Here is a 21,564-nt window from a genome sequence, read left to right as displayed (position 1 = left end):
CCCAATGTTTTTGAACCAAAGTGGGTGTTGTTGGGCAGCATACCACCCCCCTAAAATCCTGCCTCCTTAGGCCATGGCCTTGGTGGCCTATCCACAAATCCGGGCCTTTGTGTGGAGAGTCCCGACATTTTCATACCAGGGAGATCAGTCGTTTGGTCCATCGGACAGGTTAAAAGATTTCTGTCGGCTGCCGATAACATCTCTGGATGTATTGCCGATCGTATGATTTTCAGTGGTAGACTGTCTCCAGCTTTTGTCGGACATAACTTTCGTACTATTGCTGTAGGGGCAGAACATTGGCTGATCTGTTCTTTTACAACTTTATTTGATCGGAATGGTTAGTGGCAGGTCAGGAGATGGGGAAGCCCGATCGTTCCCACTGCCTGCATTCCTGGCCTTGTGATCCAATTGTTGAGCCCTAAGGATCGGATCAGCCCGATATCACCCACTCAAGTTGTCATATTGGTGTAAAATCCCCTCTATTGGCTACCTTTCCAAACAAGAGGATCTCCCCATTTATGGCCACCTTTAAGCTCTGATTTTTGGCAAGTTTTGCAGCTTTAAAAAAAAAAAAGAAAAAACCCTCCTGGCGGGCCAATGTCGTCATGGGGTTGTCTTCATGACATTGTGGGCGAGGTGTTAATGACGAGCAAGTGGGTCGGTGGGCAGTTCTATCAATCGTAGAGAATCCTGCCCGGTCCTCCAAATTAGGAAACCAGGCAGGCAGTTTTGACCAGGACAGCCCTCTCGAAAACCAGGCTATCTGGATCAAGAAAGGTGGAAACCCTACTTATTAATGTTAATAGGCACAGCCACTATAATAATGACCAAGCAGCATAACTTAATAAGTTAAAGAAGAGAACCTCTATGGACAACGGATAAAATTCAATTAGATTAAAATCATCTATAATGAGATATTTCTTTTATGGCTTCAGGTCCAATGCTACTGGGAGCTTAATCACTGAATATTCCATTATTTATTCATTCATTATCTTACAATTGTACCAAAGCAACAGATTGGGAAATGACAATTTAATTTATTCTGCTTCTAATGACATGATTTTCTTTGCACATCTACTACAGCAGGAATTCTTCCAGTACATGATATGACTTCCTAATGTAGGTTTGTGAAATAGTTAAGGTTCCCCCCTACATTTCAGGTAGTTCCCCCACAAGAGTTAATTCCAGCTCAGGGCTACACTAGTTCACATTTTGTGGTAGTTATTTAGCTTTTTGTGGTAGTTATTTAGCTTTTTAAAAGATGAATAGTAAAAAGTAGTAACAATAAATTTGTAGCCTTATAAAGCATTTGTTTTTTTTTATGGGGTCAGCGACCCCCAATTGAAAGCTGGAGCGTCATAGCACCCTTGACATTTTACCCACAATTAGTATTGTGGTCTGGCTGAGGGAACACAGTAAAAAGAAAACCAAACACCCCAATCAAATTTAAATGTCTATTATACAAGTTATTCAGTGCCAGTTATGCGGAATAAACAAATCGCCAGAAAGGACGCTATATCAGATGTCCCTTTAGGGAAGAGACACACGCTCAGATTCGGGGAGATTAATTGCCTGGCGACAAAATACCCTCTTCTTCGGGTAGACTAATCTCCCCAAACTGTCTTCCCGCCAGCTAGAATGTGAATCGCCGGCAGGATGGCACTCGGATTGCTTCGTTTTCCAAAGTCGCCCGAAGTTGCCTAACTAGGAAACGTCAGGCGACTTCGGAAAACGAACCGCTCTGCGTACATTCTGCCCTTAAAGGAACCCCTGTCCCTACAGAATCGTGCTTAGCACAGGGGAATAATCATGCCAGAATATATTTATATTATCTATATAAATAGAATGTGAATTTTCCCTGCTATTGAGAAGTCCATTTACAGCCTATTTGGCTAAGCTGTTAAGACTGGTACCTTGCTCCTAAGGGCACTGCAACACAACAGGAGACAATAGGTAGGCATAGGTAATAGTTAAGACTAAAATTGATGCATATGCCAGGATCATCTACATAGATGTGTAAGGAAAGTAATTAAACCCTCCCCTGTTTACACTAGAGTCCTGCAGCGGGATGGGTACCCGCAGGTTAACCTCAAAAACCTATGGTACCCTGTGGGTTGAAGTTCCGGGTGCGGGTATAGACGTGGGTCGGCAGTTCTGCGGGCTGTGGGTCGGGCCATGGGTCTTCTCAATAGCGATTTTTACTCCTTTTTTCTGATCACGTCTACTTCCGATGATGTCCCTTCCTGCACTTCCTGTTTTACTCCTTTTTTCCTGATCCCAGCTACTTCCGATGAGGTCACTTCCGGTTTACAATGACAGCACTTCCTGATTCTTGATGGTCAGCGGGTCGCGCATAAGGTACTTGCGGGTCAGGTAGCGGGTCCTAAATGGCCTCCTAAATATCAACACCTGTTTACAAATTTATCTACAGAGGTGTACAAAAATGGCCTCTATCTGAAAGAGGCTTGGCTTAAAACAGTCTCCCTAAAGAGATGCACCTGAGATAATTGAACATAAGGGTTGGTCTGATGTGGGATATTCAGCGATTGGCTAATGCTTTTATTGTTGGAATTTTGTGATTGGTGCAATTTTGTTTGAGCCTCACTTACTCAGCCTATGATTAAGTGTTTGTAACACGAAACGCGTAAGGCGGAGGACACAATAAATCTTTTCTACTTGATTTCTATTCATTTTGTTGGAAGATTGCCTTTGAGTGCCTGCCATCAGATTCATGTGCGGCCAATCGGGTAAGAATGCGGGTTCGGATTCCAAAAAATGGAACTGCGCAGGACTCTAGTTTACACTACATCATCAGACAGCAAATTAAAAAGGATGCTGGGAGTTGTATTTAGATAAATATAAATGTTAAACTCTTTTAAAGTCATTTATATGATGTGAAGCATTTGGCAGTTAAGAGTGATGCCGACAGTTGTACTTCGTCAGCATCTGAAGAGCCGCTGCCCCCCCCCACTTTATCTAACAGTATATTCAATGTTACTTGATGGAATCAAAGGAGACACCTCCCATCCCTAAATCCATTTTGTGCTCTGCATGACTTCATTATAGGTTTTCTGCCAAGATCCTTTTTATTAACGCTCCCTTCTTTCTAACCCTGTTGCCTAGTTCATGCCGGTTACAAACACACAAACAGAGGCTGGCGCGCGCCCAGGGGTCGGACAGGGACCATGCATCATAATATGAAGATACAGAACATCAGTACTGTCCCTGTGATACTCTTGTGGCTTTATAAACCCCACGTAGCAGATGCTACAGATCTTTCCTGCTCGTGCTCAGCATTAAGTATAGGTTTTACAATACCAGCCCATGAGGCACTTAATGGAAAGGGATCGGGGGGGGGGGGGGGTGAGACATGGCATATATCTTTCTTTTTTTCTTTTTTTACCCCCCAAAATGCAGGCAGACATGCCTAAATCCAGCAAGAGAGTGGAGGTGGAAGGAGGTTACCCATTAACCTTTAGCTAGGATGCCCACTTACGACCACTGCCTGGTTGCTAGCGTAAATAATACCATGGCAACCAGATGGCTGCTGAAATTCTATATGGGGCAGCCACTGAACAAACAGCTAAATCATTCAAAAACCATAAAATTTTCTCAGTTTGCGTCATTGTAAAAGTCAACTTAAAGGTACACTACCCCTTTAATGATTTCTTAAATATTTGGTCAGGGTAAAACATGTTTTATTGCAAAATGCATCAGTTAAAAGTGTTCCTCCTCAATGCAGAATCTTGAATTGAAATCTGTTTTTCAAAGAGCAAACAGATCCTGACATGTTAGTTTCCCAGGTGCCCTCAGTCATATGACATGTGCTCTGATAAACTTCAGTCACTCTTTACTGCTGAACTGCAAGTTGGTGATATCCCCCCCCCACTCCTTTTCCACCCAACAGCTCATCAGCAGAACAATGGGAAGGTAACCAAATAACAGCTCCCTGGTAGATATAAGATATGAGAAGTCCTACTGCGACTCCTTCAGTTACATGGCGTTGGAGAAACAATAGCTTATCTGAAAGCAGTTCCTTTGTGAAGTGCTGGCTCTTTCTTCAAAATGGCTGCCTACACACCAATATAACAACTAGAAATGCATTTATTGGTTCAAGAATAAACATTTAGTAACAAAAACAACACCATAAAAATCATAACAGAATCCACTTAATTAACCCCAACCATTCACAATGTGTAAATGGATAGTTTGCAAAAGAAATAAAGTACAGAGCACAAATGCCAGTTTCTATAGTCCTGGTATCAACAGACAAACACAGCCTTAAGGAATAGAATAACTTCCCAGTAAATTACAAAGGAAAAACTCAACTGTTTAAGCTGGAATCTGTTAAAGGGCAAGTACAGCTGTTGCACACAGCATTCAGCGTGTTCTCTCATGCCCTTTAATTGGAAGTGGAACGAACACAGGGGCTTCTTGAATGAAGTTGATTCATGGGTCACATGAAGGTAGATAAGTATCACTTTATTTTTCATGCTGTGTATCACCTTTGCTTATTTATCTCAAACACAAGAGAGTCAAGACGAAATTGTAGTTAAACTGTTTTTCTACTGAAGATATTATAGATATCAATCATTTTTCTCACCTGAGTTTTTTTTTTTAATTTGGGAGCTCAAAGCTGCCGAGGTCCAATTAAAGCCCACGGGCACATCAGAGTTTGTTGAAAGGAAATCTTTCTACCACATCATTTACCGGGGGGATTCTCAAGAGTTCTTTACCATTATTCTACGGGGAACCTTGCACAATGGCCTTTTTATAATAGAGAAAATTCCAGTGACAGATGATAAATACCTGGGAACGGGAAAAGGCAAGAAGCATTATCTCAGTTCAATTTTCCAATCTTTATAAATCTGCTCATTGGTTTGAGAGCGGTAGTTGGAATGCGCCATTATAAAGGTAGCTGAAGTATTGCAGAGAGGAAGGAGACTTAAAGGGATACTGTCATGCCAAAAACTTTTTTTTTCAAAATGAATCAGTTAATAGTGCTGCTCCAGCAGAATTCTGCACTGAAATCCATTTCTCAAAAGAGCAAACAGATTTTTTTATATTCAATTTTGAAATCTGACATGGGGCTAGACATATTGTCAATTTCGCAGCTGGCCCAAGTCATGTGACTTGATAAACTTCAATCACTCTTTACTGCTGTACTGCAAGTTGGAATGATATCACGCCCTCCCTTTCCCCCCCCCAGCAGCCAAACAAAAGAACAATGGGAAGGTAACCAGATAGCAGCTCCCTAACACAAGATGACAGCTGCCTGGTAATTCTAAGAACAACACTCAATAGTAAAAACCCATGTCTCACTGAGACACATTCAGTTACATTGAGAAGGAAAAACAGCAGCCTGCCAGAAAGCATTTCTTTCCTAAAGTGCAGGCACAAGTCACATGACCAGGGGCAGCTGGGAAATTGACAAAATGTCTAGCCCCGTGTCAGATTTCAAAATTGAATATAAAAAAATCTGTTTGCTCTTTTGAGAAATGGATTTCAGTGCAGAATTCTGCTGGAGCAGCACTATTAACTGATGCATTTTAAAAAAAACATGTTTTCCGATAACAGGATCCCTTTAACAAGTTGCTTACACATTCCTACGCATGAACATAAGAGGCTACAACTTGCAAATAAATTAATATACTTACAGTATTAGGCAACAGATATCTGTCACAGTATTTAGGAGTAGCAGTAGCTGCAGTGGAGTCTTAAAGGGATACTGTCATGGGGGAAAAAAAAATTTCAAAATGAATCAGTTAATAGTGCTGCTCCAGCAGAATTCTGCACTGAAATCCATTTCTCAAAAGAGCATATTCAATTTTGAAATCTGACATGGGGCTAGACATATTGTCAATTTCCCAGCTGCCCCAAGTCATGTGACTTGTGCTCTGATAAACTTCAATCACTCTTTACTGCTGTACTGCAAGTTGGAGTGATATCACCCCCCTCCCTTTCCCCCCAGCAGCCAAACAAAAGAACAATGGGAAGGTAACCAGATAGCAGCTCCCTAACACAAGATAACAGCTGCCTGGTAGATCTAAGAACAGCACTCAATAGTAAAAACCCATGTCTCACTGAGACACATTCAGTTACATTGAGAAGGAAAAACAGCAGCCTGCCAGGAAGCATTTCTTTCCCAAATAGGGTTGCCACTCGGCTGGTATTTTACCGGCTTAGGCGGTAAAATACCTGCCAAGGCCGGGGCCGGTATTACAAATTTCCCGGCAATGTAGCTGCCGGTAAATTTGTAATACGAATAAAAAGAGCACTCGGCCTGCCCCCAATCCCCTGGTACTTAGCTTTACTTGTGCTTCTTTCAGCGTCCGTGGCGCTGCCCCGCCCATTTTGATGTCACACCATGCCCATTTTGACGTCACGTCCCGCCCCTTTGTGTCCCCGCCCCCCACCAGCCGGTAAAATTTTTTAAAAAGGCGGCAACCCTACTCCCAAAGTGCAGGCACAAGTCACATGACCAGGGGCAGCTGGGAAATTGACAAAATGTCTAGCCCCATGTCAAATTTCAAAATTGAATATAAAAAATCTGTTTGCTCTTTTGAGAAATGGATTTTTTTCCCATGACAGTATCCAAAAAAATGGACCCGTGCAGGACTCTATCTTAAGAAGTAATGTAATAGAAACATTGGGGTTGCGATCTGCTACTAATACTGCCATGGTTCTATCAGGGCAAATTTACATGCAGTGAGCAAAGTGTGAGTTCGAGTGCAATTGTCATGTTTCCCCCCCCCACAATGCAGCATTTCCCCCCAGAATTTCAGCATCATTTTGGTCACAAAGGGACGATGCTCTACATGCAATTGCGTGTTGCCTACTGCAATTGCATCCAGTTTGCCAAAATGGATGCAATTGTGCATGCGAATAGGCCACAGTTATCCTGGATATTGTCTGGCATCATTTCCGGTGTTCAGCATGCAAGTGTGCCCTACTCTTTTGGTGCAACTGAAAGGCGGCGATTGATGCAGGGCAGGGTGCAGGGAAACCTGGAGCTACCGCCAAGTTTGGAAGCAGCAGTGGTTCCAGGGTTCCTCTGCATCAATAGTTACAGCAGTGCTCAATTAAGATCAATAAAGCAGGAGCAAGGCTGTAGCGTTGGGCACAACTGCACTTGTAGATGTTCATGTATAAGAGACAGGTAATGCTGTTGTTCTATGGAGAAGTCAAATGATCCATTTCTCTGCAGCATCTCTGGAATATTAGCAACTATTGTATCAATGGTAACAGCTGCCTTTATAATGGTTGTTCACCTTCAAACAGTGCAGCTGTTTTCAGATTGTTCACCAAAAACAAAGACGTCTTCCAATTACTTTTCATTTTCTATATGTGACCGTTTTTTTAATATTGAAGTGTTTCATTTTTCACCTTCTAAAGCAGCTCTGGTTTCCTCATGAGGCAACTTCAGGCGACTTCGGAAATCGAAGTGCCGCGAGTGCATTGGCGTTTCCGCATTATAGCAGGGGGAAGGCAGTTTGTAGAGATTGTCACTGCACAGAAGAGGGCTAGTCCCCAGATACAATAGTTGCTAATATTCCACATACTGCTGAGAAATGTATCAACTAATTGTATCAACTAAATGGAGCAAATTGTAACAGTTCAGATGCTCCTGGATCACTGAGCTGCCAGACTGAAACCCCACAGACACGAACATCAACTTCAAACTTACATTTCTGAAAACTGGTGAAAAATAAAAGATGGAAAGCAATTGAAAGAATTATTTGTTTATGGTGAACAATCTGAAAACAACTAAACTGGAAAAAAGTGTTTGGAAGGTGAACAAACCCCTTTAATAAAAACCCAGGGATTCTGCTCAGCAGAAATAAGAAATGTATCAAGCAATGTATCTTTCAGAGTCAGTGAATCCCGCCCCAGCCTGATGCTCTGTGTTAACAAGTTACAATCTTCTTTGGGGCTAATCAATACATAATTTTTTCAGAAGGTCCTTTGATGACTGTGTCTGCCCCTGCTTTATCCCCCTTATATTTGATTCTAACACTGGCACCTCACTCTTTCCCAGCGAGTGTATCAGAGCGCATGCATTCACAACAGAGTTTCACTACTTGCACACACTCAATGGGAGACCTTTGAGCACCGTTTCACATCATGTATCATCAATTTTATGGTCTTTCTTTGTAAACCTCAGAAAAGGGACCCAAACAGCATGCAATACCATTCACTGCAGTATTTATTACCTGTTGCACACTGCAGTGTAGATTACCTACTCGTTGAACAAGAAGCATTTCATTTCACAATGTGACTGTGGGATTTTAAGCTTAACAACCACATCAATTGACCTGCCCTGCCTTTATATGCAGGCACACTAGCTATACACTTACAGAAAAGCCAGAAATCCTCTCTCGGACACAATGAGTATCAGCCTGGCTACAATAGCACTTGGCTGTGGGTACCGCAATTTCACTTGCAAGTGTAACTGATCACATTACAGACGGAATTCTGCTTTTAATTCCTATTTATTTCCTATTGGGGATGCACCAAATCCACTTTTTTAAGGATTTGGCTGAATACTGAATCCTTTGTGAAAGATTTGGCCGAATACTGAAACAAATCTGAATCCTATTTTGCATATGCAGGGTCGGACTGGCCTGGCGGGACACCGGGAAAAAACCCGGTGGGACCCAGCCTTCATGGGCCCGCTCCGGGCCAGACACCCTCTCCCGATTTCCTGGCCCTACAAATCAAATAATTAGCCGCGCATGCCACGTGGCTGTTTGCACCTGAAAAACCACGTGGCACGCACGTGCAAATGGAGCTGCGCGGCAAATAATATTTTGTGTAGGGCCAGGAAACGAGCCTCCGGTTGTGCATATGGGCCACGCTCCTCCGGTTGCGACACAGGCTTCGTTCGCGTATGAGTTCCAATGCGGCTCCATTCACGCTTACGTGCCACATGCTCCATTCACGTGTACGCGCCGCATTAGTGGGGCCAGGGGGTCCAGAGGGGGCCCTGGACTGTAGTCCCGGTGGTCCCCGGGCCCTCCAGTCCGACTCTGTGCATATGTAAGTTAGGGGTAGAAGAAGGAAAGAGAACCACACATTCAGAGTGCAGTTAAAAAGATGCAGAGAGAGGGATAGTGAACATAAACTTGATTATTTCAGAAACAATGCAGAATATTTAACTGATTGTATTTAAAAAGTTTAGAAAGTTGCTGAAGCTAATATTACATTTTTATTTTTGAGATAGTTCCCCTTACATTCTAGGAATCCTACTCATACATTTAACATGGCCTAAGGATTTTCTGCTCTTTCACAGCCCATAATTGAGTTTCCACGACTGTTGTAATTCTACCTTCTAGCTAACAGAAAAGAAGATTCCCTATTTTTTTGAAATTTGAATTTGTGCAGATACTGAATCCACAAAAATATTGGTCCCAAAAAAGTAACACAGAACATAATCTTGACCTGGGGAATTATAACTTTCAGAAAAAGTAGTAACTGCACCATTATCCAGAAACCCGTTATCCAGAAAGCTCCAAATTACAGAAAGGCTGTCTCGCATATACTCCACTTGAATCAAATAATCCAGATTTTTAAAAAAAATTATGTACGGTTTTCTGTGAAATAATAAAACAGTAGCTTGTACTTGTTTCAAACTAAAAAAAACGAATCCTTATTTGAAGCAAATCCAGCATATTGGGTTACTTTAATGATTTTCTAGTAGAAGATCCACATTACAAAAAAGATCCATTATCTGGAAACCCCCAGGTCCTGAGCATTCTGGATAAGAGGTCCCATACGTGTACAGACTAATGTTCTGGCATGTTTGATGACCACACTAGATGTTCTGAAAATAAAATGCACCAAGACTGCATCCAGAAGAAGGTTGATCCAGAATCACATTAGCAGAAGTTGGATACCACCATGTGAGCGGTATATATTTAAAAACAAATTCCCAAGTAACTATGGTTATTCTATGAACAAATGTTACATAACTATTGCTTCTAAAGACAAGCAAAGCCCAGGAGCAGAACCCAGATTCTCGAACTGCAATAAATAAATGGGGATGGGGGGGGGACTTACAAACTAATGATTATAAACAGCCCTTAATCGTTTGCAACTACATTTGAAACTGGATAAACGGAAACCCAGAAGGGACAGAATTGCCTTGATTGAACTGCTGGTTCCGAGTTCAAATATAGGCAAAGATAGAGCCTAACGTTTATACCAGTCTAGTAACCCTTAGCAACCAGTTCTAAAATTCGGTTTTATGCTTTTTAGCAAGTGGCTTTTTAGCAAGTGAGGGAATACAGGGTTATGCAAGATAGCTCATAGTACAAGTTGATCCAGGGAGTCAGGAAGGATTTTTTTCCCCTCTGAGGCAAATTGGAGAGGCTTCAAATGTTTTTTTTGCCTTCCTCTGGATCAACTGACAGTTAGGCAGATTATATACAGAGTTAAGGTTGAACTTGATAGACGTGTCTTTTTTCAACCTAACTCACTATGCTGTATTGTTATTGTTAAGTGTGCTCCAGTGTACAGAATTCCAGACGTGTACATACGTGCATGGGAATTGCAGTGCTCTTGAATAAAATGGAAGTCTTTGGAACAGAAGCATCTAACGTATTTCAGTAAAAGCACAAAACTCATGTTACAAAGAAATGTAGTCTCTTCCCTTTCCAGCCAACCATATCCCACTGGCTGTCTCACAATGTTATATTTCTAAGCTAGGGGGGGGGACAACTTACTGGAAAACTGTCAGCTGATCCTCCGAACCTCTACTGCTGTATAATAAACCACGTTTCCACGAAATCTGACTTCTGTCTACTTCTTTGAATAAAAAAAGCACAAACTTGAAGGGAAACAGACAACACTTTAGCTGTGACCAATTAACATCATGTTTGCTAGCCCAGACATATATAACAACCTCAGTAACTATAATGAACAGCAGATTACAATAAAGAGAAGGCAGAGTTATAAAGAATTGAAAATCTTGTTGGGCAATGGCGAAAGGTAGATTTGTCGCCCACGATGATTTATGCGTGACATCTCCCGAAAATGCATCTCCATTGGAAATAACTGATATCAATGGCGGTAAATCCAACATATCGCAAAGTCGCCCATGGTTTCCTCCAGAGGCAATTTTGGGTGACTTTGCAATATGTTGGTTTCACTGCCATCAATTTCAGTTATTTCCATGGGGATTTGTCACTCGCAGACATGCATAAATAATCAAGGGTGACAAATCTCCCCGTGGGCCACTGCCCTTACAAGGTCAGAAGGCATTACAGACCATCCATAAAGCAAACATGGAATATACATCAAGTATCAGTAATGCACCCATTAACACATTGAGGGTGTTCAGGCAGAGATGCCACATTCAAAGTTACAGCTCCAGCAAACAGATATAAAGCCAGCTATGTAAATCAGCCCCAGTTTATTTAATAGAATATAAAAAGCCACAATATGCTTAAAAAAACTCGGTACCTGAAAAAGTGAATTTTGTTAACTGCCTAATAGGCAATGGACATTAATCACTTATCTGGTTGATTTTTGTTTGATGTAATCAACGGGCTCAAAGCAGTGAATAGCTTGTGCTGAGCTGTTGTTCTAGAAATACTGCTGCTTTCATAAATCTGTAACCTTACTGTGTGCAAAAGGCGATGATGGACATGAACGTGAGTGCAAAAAAAATAACTTTAGCCACAGCTAAGATACAAAACTAAAGATCTTTAATCTCTAAAGTAGTAGCCCCCAGTCTGTGAATCGCAACACCATGCAGACCAGTGGTTGGGTGAGCCCAGTCTGTAGATCAGCTTGGGTAACATTTGGAGAGAATGTCTATATCCATATGGCTCAAGGATACTCCTGAAAGCCCAGCCTGAAGGTCAGTTAGGGTGAAATTTGGGGTAAACCCTAGTTTTGGTCACAGTATCTTCTTGGGACTATGGTCAATACACAACGGATACAAAGGGCTGGGGACTCATTGTTACCTGTAACATGTTTCAGAGACGGCAGGATTGTAGCCATCGTGTTATTTTCTATTTGCAGTCCATTGTGTAAAATCTAATATCTAATCTCTAATAATCTCTAATATCTAAAATCTAATATTTGAACAACAAAGGGCTGGGGCTTGTATGTTGGGTGGTGTCTGGGTACATTATGAGCAGGGCCAGAACTAGGGTTGCCACCCGGCCAGTATTTTACCGGCCTAGCCGCTTAAAAAGACTCCTCTGCCTGCCCCCAATCCCCTGGAACTTTTCTCGCCCTTTTTGACGTCACGGCCCGCCCCTTTGTGTTCCCGCCCCCCACCAGCCGGTAAAGAATTGTAGAAAAGGTGGCAAGAATTGGGGCAGGCAGAAGAGGCATCTGCCTATAACGATGTGCAGGCCAGGCCGAAACCCACGGGCTGAGTGGGTTTGGTCCGACTTCTGCACAAGACTTCCGCGTCGCAGGCGAGTTCACGTTGATCTCTCCCTCTACTCTCCCCACTTCTGGCTTCCTCCTCCAGCAGCCTCTATTTTGTAGACTCTAACCTAGGGCACCCAGCAGGACTTGCTGGGTCAGTTGGGATCAGGCTGGGTGAGGGTCAACTTATTGTCAATTTGCACATCACTAGTGCCTAGGGCACAACGTTGGAGGGGCGGCGCTGGGCATGCACCTCTTCTTTCTGCCAACCGCTAGTCCAGGCCCTCATCCCCTAACTGCCACTGGTCACTTAACCTGCAGCACTCACGAGGGGGGGCAATGTTGTTGGCCAGTTTACCTAGGGTAGAGTCCCTCAGCGGGTAGCCGCAAAAAAGCGGGTACCCTTCAGAATGAGGGTAGGCTTTTCAGGTGCGGGTATGGATGCATGTCTGGGAGGACACGGGTCTGCAGGACACGGGTCAGGTTGCGGGTCTCTTCCTGCTGCAACTCTCTCCCTGCAGCTTTCCCTCCACTCATCTCCCCCTCCCGTCTGACTTCCGGCACAGCTCTCTTACATCACACAGAGCGCTTTATCCCTCTCCCTCTCTTCATTGTGATCGGCAGGTTGCGGGTCAGGCTGCACTTGCGGGTTAGGGTCGGGTAGCGGTTCAAAATGGGTAATTACGTGGGTTGCGGACGGCTGGTTCGGGTCTTAGAAATTGGTTCTGCGCAGGACTCTAACCTAGGGCACCCAGCCGGCTGGGCCCGGCTCTGATTGTGATTTGATCAGAGTGTGATTTGGGTATAATTGGGTAGTAACCAGGCAGTTAAGGGGTCATTTTGTTTCCTTTGTTGCCCTGTTTTACTTATTGGCAGGGCTCACAACCAAGGGGTGCAAAGACCCAGTGAACAAATGATTGGCGTCCTCTGGGGGAGTATGGGACCCCGTGATTATTTATGGGAGCCCTGTTCATAGCTCTCTACTCACTCCACTGCTGATACAGCAACTGTTTTTATATACAGTGAAACCTCAAATTTAAATCCCCTGATTTTAAGTTGCCCTCATTTTACATTGTTGTTCTGTGATCCCACCTATATATTATGCATAATACATTTCCCTGATTTAACATTTTCCTGGCTTTTACACCATTTTTTTCTGGTCCACTGAAAACGTAAAATGGGGGTTCTACTGTACTTGTTATAAATGAACAAGCTGGAATAGGTACAGCAGCAATTTTCATAAAATTTTCGTTAGAGCAACAGTAAAATCTCTCAATAGTTTGTCCATTGCTAAGAGAAGCAGCAATATCACGCTGGTCACGGTGACTGAGCTGAGAGTCTCTAGTGCAACGGATATCAATTCCATAGAATATGTCACAATCTCTAACACTGGGCTGCTGCCAACAACAGACAGAAATTGGTTTTTACTCTTCAGTCCGCAGCCACTGCCCATCTCCCAGCAATTGATGGTTAAAGGGATACTGTCAAAACGCATCAGTTAATAATGCTGCTCCAGCCGAATTCTGCACTGAAATCCATTTTTCAAAAGAGCAAACAGATTTTGTTATATTCAATTTTGAAATCTGACATGGGGCTAGACATATTGTCAATTTTCCAGTTGCCCCCAGTCATGTGACTTGTGCTCTGATAAACTTCAATCACTCTTTACTGCAAGTTGGAGTGATATCACCCCCTCCCTTCCCCCCCCCAGCAGCCTAACTTCAACACATTCAGTTACATTGAGAAAGCAGTTCCATCCAAAAGTGTTGGCTCTTTCTGAAAGCAAATGATCAGGCAAAATGACCCGAGATGCACCTACACACCAATATTACAACTAAAAAACATCCATTTGCTGGTTCAGGAATTAAATTTTATATTGTAGAGTGAATTATTTGCAGTGTAAAACAATGTAATTTAGAAATAAAAACTATACCATAAAAATCATGACAAAATCCCTATAATATAAAATGCATAAAGTGTTGAAATTAAAAATATTTTTTCTGGTAAAAGGGACGATTCCCCAGTTACACTGAAGTATTGATTGGATTTTTCAGAAGTAATCACTATGTGTGTCCTACATGAATCTCTAGAGGCTACTTGGGGAATTTTGGGAGTTGTAGTCAATCAAGAACTAGGTTGAAGCAGCTACTGGTCAGACAGTGTTCTTTAATCAACAAGCTAAGCGGCAGTTGTACAGAGCATTTCCCCTGTGCCAGGTCTCTCCCCGAGGAGGGCAAACAAGGCAACACAAAGCCGCAGCAGATTAATTGCAGGGTAGGGTTGTTTTCCAGTAGCAGCTGTAAGATGGGAAGTATAAGCAGCGCTTTACCGACTACATTGAAGCCCAGACACGGGTATAATGAGCAGCAAAGCCAGGCACAGGTCTCTCACCCACAGGTAGAGCAGTTATCTGTGCCCCAGTGGAAATGGCACTAGTCTATATGGGCAGGAGAACTGTGGGCACAGAGGCAACACCTGCTGCAGAACCTACTGGAGTTGTGTGTGTAACTCGTCTGCTTTATACTAATCTGCATCACATAACTGCAATAAATAAGACAACAAAACCCACCCCCTCACTACCTTACACCTATAACCTTATGTGCGTTTTACATAATAAAGATATATAATTTCAGCTAAGGGGGCATATACAAGATGCACACTATCGTCTCAACCTTTGTAGCCTCAGCGTGTCTGTTGCAGAACTATAACTCCCAGGATTCTGGCAGCAGCTGGAGGGATAAAGATTGCAGACTCCCCATTCTACCTACAGAGGACCCTTGCAATAATGCATAGTAATGCGACACCCCTTAAAGGAGAACTAAAGCCTAACTAAAGAAGTAGGCTAGAAATGTTGTATGTCATATGTCATATTTTGGGCTTCTGTACCAACCAAAGCGCTTTAGCAGTAAAAATCTGTGTCTCCAAAGATGCCCCAGTAGCTCCCCCATCTTCTTTTCTGCTGATTCACTGCACATGCTCAGTGCTGCTGTCATTTACTGAGCTTAGGGACCCACTCACAATATACAGTACACATAGAATAGAAATGTCACAATATAAGTCTGATTAGTAATTAATACAGATAATTACTACATGGCAGCACAGAAACCAGTGTAATTAGCATCAGAATTTAATAATCAGGCCTGTAGCATCATCTTATATTACAGACCAACCTCATTTTCTGCTTGTTTTGTGACGACCCCTAAGCTTAGCTTCTCAACAGCATACTAAAAGTTACCTTAAAAGTGAACCACCCCTTTAACTCAAGAGAAACCAGGTCACAAACCCAAAACAAAAGATCAGCACTTCTAGCCTCTTATTCTACTCAATGCGTATGGCAGCCTTATTAAAAGGGGTTGGTCACCTTTGAGTTAACTTTTAGTATGATGTGTGGTTTTTGAGTTATTTAACTTTTTATTCAGCAGCTCTACACTTTCAGAAATGTGGTTGCTAGGGTCCAGCATTACCCCAGCAACCATGTACCGATTGGAATAAGAGACTGTAATATTAAAAAGGAGAGGGTCAAAATAAAAACATAAGTAATTAAAAACAGCAATAACAATACATTTGTAGCCTTACAGAGCATTTGTTTTGAGGTGGGGGTCAGTGACCCCCATCTGAAAGATGTAAAGGGTCAGAAGAAGGAGGCAAATATTTAAAAAAACTATAGAAAATAGATAATGAAGAACAATTGAATAATTGCTTAGAATTAAGCTAAAAGTTAACTTAAGGGTGAAGCACCCCTTTAAAGTATTTTGCCCTGACAGTTTAATGGAGGCAAATCCCCGTGATGCTCAAACAGGGAATACCAAGGAGAGGCAATTTAGCAGGCACTAGGGCTGGGTATCTGACAGAAGCCATTCCCAGTGGGAATGTTCCCTTTATTCTCTCCCTGTGAATGTGTATGTGCATATCCGGCAGCCAGATCACCTCCTGGGTAGAAAAAACAAGGTGCCGGTCAAACATTAACAGACCTCCTCACCATCACTTTCTTGCAGGGGGTAAAGGTTGGGGACAGGAGATAAACTTTATATCAATCCAGACCCTTACTTCTAAAACAAGTGCATTGCTGGGGGGCACATTAACACTATCTAATGCCAATGTGAATATTTTATTTATACCCATGCACTATACGGCAAACACACTATAGACCAAGTATGGCCAACCTGGGGCAATCTAGTTGTTAATCTGTAATTATCACCCCCCCCCCCCCCGAGAGTCAATGGCATTAAACTTTAGCCACATCTGGACACAGGGTCACTTGTCTGGTTGCACAGAGACAGGAAACACTGCAGGATTCTTCCGATGAAAAATGCATGAGTACATATTGGGCTTGGACAGGCAGGGAACCGATCAGATCTCCGGCTTGGACAGGCCGAGGTCCGATCAGATCTCCGGCTTGGACAGGTAGAAGTCTGATCAGATCTCCGGCTAAAGCTGGCCATAGATGCAAAGATCCGATCGTACGAATCATCGTATGATCGGACTTTCCCATCTCCCGACCCGCCACTAACCATTCAGATCAAAGTCTTACCAGTCAGATTAGTAAAAGAACAGATCAGCAATGTTCTGCCCCTGACAGCAATCGTACGATATCTATGTCCAACCAAAGCTAGTGACAGTCTCCCACTGAAAATCGTACGATCGGCAATACACGCAGAGATATTATCGGCAGCCGACAGAAATTTTCTAACCTGTCCGATCGACCAAACGACCGATCTCCGCCGGACGAAAAATGACGGGAATCTCCACACACGGTTCGAAAATCATACGAATCCTCGATTCGTACGATCAGATCTTTGCGTCTATGGCCAGCTTTAGGCAGAAGTCCAATCAGATCTCCGGCTTAAGCAGGTAGAAGTCCGATCTGATCTGCGGCTCAGACAGGCAGAAGTCCGATCATTTCTCCGGCTTGGACAGGCAGAAGTCCGATCAGATCTCAGGCTTGGACAGGCAGAAGTCCGATCAGATCTCAGGCTTGGACAGGTAGAAGTCTGATCAGATCTCCAGCTTGGACAGGCAAAAGTCCGATCAGATCTCAGGCTTGGACAGACAGAAGTCCGATCAGATCTCCGGCTTGGACAGACAGAAGTCCGATCAGATCTCCGGCTTGGATGCGCAGGTGTACATTAAGAAAAGGTGCCAGTACTTCTATAAAGTGAATGACTAGGGGGCACAGTATACAACAGCGATTCAAGGGCAACTTGACCAGTGCTCCCCACATAAATAGTTTTTTACTATAAAACATCCCACCAGCTCGACCTGCAACTTCCACCTGTTGTTAAATTACAACTCATTATGTTTTCCTCCCCATAGTGAGACCCTGGACCAATTGTTTCCTCTGCTCTTTCCTATAATCCAACCCATGTCTGGAGAATATGTCAGTAGCGGAACATCAGAGTAGAAGTAGTAATAATAGTAATAATAATAATAATATGGGCTCAGTGTGGTGCCCCTCCTCCCTAGCGCCCCCTGGCTGACAAACAACCCGAGTAATGGGGAAACAGTCACTTACCAGTTGCAGCAGGTAAGTTGACTTGTCGGTCACTTAAGTATCTCACTGACTTCCACTCACAGCCCCTCGGAGCCGCTTACAACGTGACAGGCGCCCCCCAAACACACCAAGAAGCAGGCGGGCAGGAGAGTAGCGGATTGGACAGTCCGGGGAAGTTTGCAGTCGGGCGGGGATGAGGCAGCGAGGAGATTAGACGGTGCGCAGGGCTCGCCTGCCTGTCTGTGTCACACTGAGCGCATAGTTACTACAGGCAGAGGCAGCGGCCAGTGAGGACACTTTGCATAGTGAGGAGGAGACACCAGCGCCGACCAACAGCTCCCCGCGCGCAGAGGAATATTACACTAGTGCGGCCCAACCTGAGCGACAGGCGGAGGGGGGGCACATCGCATGTACAAATATCCGCCTCCCTCCTGCGGGCGTTAACTAAACTGAAACAGCGCTCAGAGACACTTTCCCTCACAATTAGCCCGAATTCATACTCACTGTTCACAGCTAAACTTTCCTTCTGGTGAGTTTTAGAGACGTCACAATATCACCCCCCCCTCCGCGGGTTTTAACAGTTGGTATATCCCTTCAGCTTCTCAATGCGTGGCTCCAAAGCTCAGGAAGTAGAATGAGGGTGGAGGTGGCCGGAGTCGGACGAGGTTAGAGCGCGTCTCCTTGTACAGTAGGACTGTATGAGCACATTTGGTTCTGTAGTCACAATTTTCCCTGAAGACTCATTGGCTGTATACTGTTTCTGCTTTTACTTCGCCTTAGTCTGGGGGCGCTTTAATTTCCACTACCCCCCTTTTGTAAGTGTAAAACTTAAAGAGGAACTATCGCAAGAATGACAATTTAATATTAGCTTCAGCCCACTGAAATGCAATCAATTAAAAATTCTGTACAGTTTCTGAAATAATTAGGTATCCCTCTCTCAGTATCTGTTTTTCTTCACTCTCTCTTCATGCAGCAGTTGGGTGTCAGATGAATAGGATTGCCACCTGGCCGGTATTTTATCATCTTAAAACACTTCCCAAGACCAGGACCGGTATTACAAATTTACCAGCAATGCAGTTGCTGGTAAATTTTTAATTCCCTTAAAAAGCCCTTTATCCGCCCCCAATTCATTTAAAACGTACCTTTTTTTCTGGCCATCTCGCCATGTTGCCTTTTGTTCCCGCCCCCCCCACCAGCCGGTTAAACTTTTCAGAAAAGGTGGCAATCCTACGGATGAATGATCCAATATATCTTATAGGGGGAATCTCTTTGCCTAGAAGAAGTATTAGAGCTCACTCTATTAAAATTACCAGTAGGGACAGGCAAATTTGACCTGCTTTGTTTCGACAAAAATTTGCCGCCAGCAAAATGTGCTGACGCCCATTACAGTCTATGGGCGCCGAAAAATATTTCGCCGCGCTTCTTTCTTTTTGACACAAGGCGAAAAAATTCGCCCATCCCTGATCACCAGACATCATGTCTCTCTACATGCAGGATTTGTGCAAAAGGCAGTTATTTTGTTCGATTTTGTTTCTACTGGAATCAGTTATTTGAGTGAACTAGGGTTGCCATCTTTGCCGGTGGCTAAACCCGAACAAAGGGGACGGGGCAGATAGCATTGGGGATGGAGCAGTGATGTTCAGTTGGGCATGATGGCATCAGAGATCATGTCGTGGAGTTATGATACGCGGTCAGGGTTATTGCATCACTTTTATGCAATTGGCTGTGTTTCTGTATAGTTTCCGCAATGTTTTAAATAGGACAGAAAGTTTTGAATGGTCAGCCCTTTGACAAACTGAGATGTCCAGTTGAAACCCTACATCTATCTAGTCTGCCCGATGAGTAAGAACAATCCTTTAACTACAGGTATGGGATCTATTATACAGAAATCAGTTATCCAGAAAGCTTTGAAATACAGCAGTGCTCATTTAGAAAAACTATTTCTTATTTTTGATGGATTTGCTTATTTCTGTTACTGAAATAACAAGAAATGAACTGCACCTGATAGGGATGCACCGAATCCAGGATTCGGTTCAGGATTTGGCCAGGATTCGTCCTTTTTCAGCATGATTCGGCCGAATCCTTCTGCCCGGCCAAACCAAATCCTAATTTGCATAAACAAATTAGGGGCGGGAGGGAAATCGAGTGAAAACAAGGAAGTAAAAAAAAATTTCCCCTTCCCATCCCTAATTTGTATATGCAAATTAGGATTCGGTTCGGTACTTGGCCGAATCTTTCACAGAGGATTTCGGGGTTCGGCCAAATCCAAAATAGTGGATTCGGTGCATCCCTACCTGATAATAACTAAACCATGGCAAGGTGAGTATCTTTGTATTTAATTGGTTTTCATATATTGGCCAGATTATTATTCGGGTTTCACAAGGCTAAAAACTGAACTGAAAGTTAAGACCCAAACAGGCCTTAGAAAAACCGAACATTTTGGGTCAAAACCGAACAGGTGACAACCCTAGAGTGAGTTCTAATTCATCTTCTAGGCAAAAGGAGCCCCCCCTATAAGATATATTGGATGTAACAATCAATGACTATCTGACACCCAACTGCTGAATGAAGACAGAATGAAGAGAAACAGATTCTGAGAGAGGAATAGTTAAGATAAACTTGATTATTTCAGAAACAATGCAAAATTTTTAATTGATTGTATTAAGAAAGTTTCTTACTTCAGTATGAGGAAGCTTATATTACATTTTCATTTTCGCTATAGTTCCCCTTTAAAAGGGAAATAATCACAAACGGAAACCTGTGTTCAGAACGCCTCCCTGAGTATTTTTGCAATCTATATAAATTTTCTAATTGTAGTAGTTTCCAAGATATTGGCAGTTTTCTCTTTAAAAAAAGCCACTATCTCATAAACCACAAAAAATAAACTGCAATAGTTCGCATTCATTTATGTTTTTGCTTAGATTTCCATTTAAAGCGTGAGTAACACCAAAAAAATAAAGCATTTTAAAACAATTGAAATATAATGTACTGTTGGCTTGCACTGGTAAAATTTATGTGTTTGTTTCAGAAAGACTACTATAGTTTATATAAACTAGCTGCCGTGTAGCCATGGGGGCAGCCATTTAACCTGAAAAAAAGGAGAAAAGGCACAGGTTACTCAACAGATAACCGATAAGCTCTGTAATAGAGTACAATGGAATTCTACAGAGTGTATCTGCTATGAAACCTTAGCCTTGAATGGCTGCCCCCCATGGCTACACAGCACCTTGTTAATATAAACTATAATAGGCTTTCTGAAGCAAACACACAAATTTTACCAGTGCAGGGAACAGTAAATTATATTTTGGAACACTTTCATTTTTTTACTGTTCCTTTAATGTAATAATTCATGGACTAAGTGAGGGGCTATAAGCCTGTTGCGCACATACAGTATTTCACATGAGCAGATGGAAGCTGATTGGCAATTTCCATAGAGTCAGTAACTACGAGGAGGTATAACCGCATCATAACATCCCATGCAGCCAATATGGAGGGGCCAGTGGGAGGAAATTGGTGGTCTGTGGCAGGTAAGTTGATTAAGTTCTCAGCAGCAGGTTGATTGGCTCTAAGTCACCAAATTTGCTATAGTTTGCTAAAGACTTCATGGTCTAGGACTTTAATTATATAATAAAAATTCAAGGAATGAAAGGATTGTGAGAAATGTAATTGTACGTGACAGTTGCTCAATG

The 21,564-nt window shown here is 42.9% G+C and overlaps 1 protein-coding gene across 2 annotated transcripts in view; it reads right to left on the bottom strand.

Moving 5' to 3' along the window:
* The window catches only part of hpcal1.L (hippocalcin-like 1 L homeolog), a 93,971-nt gene extending 75,523 nt beyond the window's left edge, over positions 1 to 18,448 (bottom strand). The window contains exon 1 of one of the 2 annotated variants that reach the window (XM_018261978.2): positions 17,897 to 18,448. The gene's annotated coding sequence lies outside the window, so the exon portion shown is untranslated. 2 annotated transcript variants of the gene reach the window in all.
* Between the last annotated feature and the right edge of the window lie 3,116 nt (positions 18,449 to 21,564).

Source organism: Xenopus laevis, chromosome 5L, assembly GCF_017654675.1.
Source record: "Xenopus laevis strain J_2021 chromosome 5L, Xenopus_laevis_v10.1, whole genome shotgun sequence".
NCBI lineage: Eukaryota > Metazoa > Chordata > Amphibia > Anura > Pipidae > Xenopus > Xenopus laevis.
The sequence above is the reverse complement of the archived record's forward strand: the minus strand, read 5'-3'. Positions and strand labels throughout refer to the sequence as shown.